The sequence below is a fragment of the Lepidothrix coronata genome, unplaced genomic scaffold (assembly GCF_001604755.1).
Source record: "Lepidothrix coronata isolate B3197 unplaced genomic scaffold, Lepidothrix_coronata-1.0 Scaffold313, whole genome shotgun sequence".
NCBI lineage: Eukaryota > Metazoa > Chordata > Aves > Passeriformes > Pipridae > Lepidothrix > Lepidothrix coronata.
This window is the reverse complement of record NW_016690493.1, coordinates 82285-83091: the sequence shown is the minus strand read 5'-3', so window position 1 is coordinate 83091 and position 807 is coordinate 82285.

The window sequence follows — 807 nt, the reverse complement described above, 5'->3', positions numbered from 1 at the left end:
AATTTTTATAATGGCATTAAGCTTACAGAAAAATTTATTTGTGGGGAAAACCATACTGAACACTTCTATTGCAAATGGAGATGGACAGAGCCTGAATAGTATTACCCATGCATAGAGGAAAGCAGTAGTATTGCTTAATTTTCAGAGAAGACATAAGAAAACTTTTCAGAGAAGATAAATAGGACAAAAGAAAACTATTTACAGAAGGACATCCCTCTGTATTAAAACACAAGGGAAATTTCAACAACACTGAAAAGCAGTGGAGCTAAAATGGATGGATGATGCTTTACAAACAATTTTGGATGAATTACACAAGAAATGAGCTCACTTCTGTAAGTGAGCTATTGATAGCTTTTCATATGGGCAATTTGGGTGTCTGCCGTCCCTGGCAACTCTGCTCCATGTCCCTGGGAACGCTCGAGAGGGTTTTATAGGTGTTTTCCCCCTCTTCATCCTACCCGTTCTATTCTATCTGTGTGTTCTTTCCTTTTAGGAAAGAACTCTCTCTGCATGGTACCTTGTCGCCTCTGGGAGGTGCACTCTAGAGATGCACAGGGCACCGTATAAAAAGGACTTTCTGTTACTCAAGATAATACAACTATATTATCCTGTTGGTTATAAAGACATTTTCCAAGCCTTGTATGTCTCTGGAGGAACTCCTGTTCCCAGGGGAACTTTGACGGTGCTGGTCCACCTCGGAGTCTCCCATCTTTCAGCAGCTTCTGCCCCTTTCTGGGGGATGCTCCCCCGGGATGTGGCCGGGCGGGGCTTGTCCTGCCACCTCCCCCCGCCCGGTGCCGCTGCTGC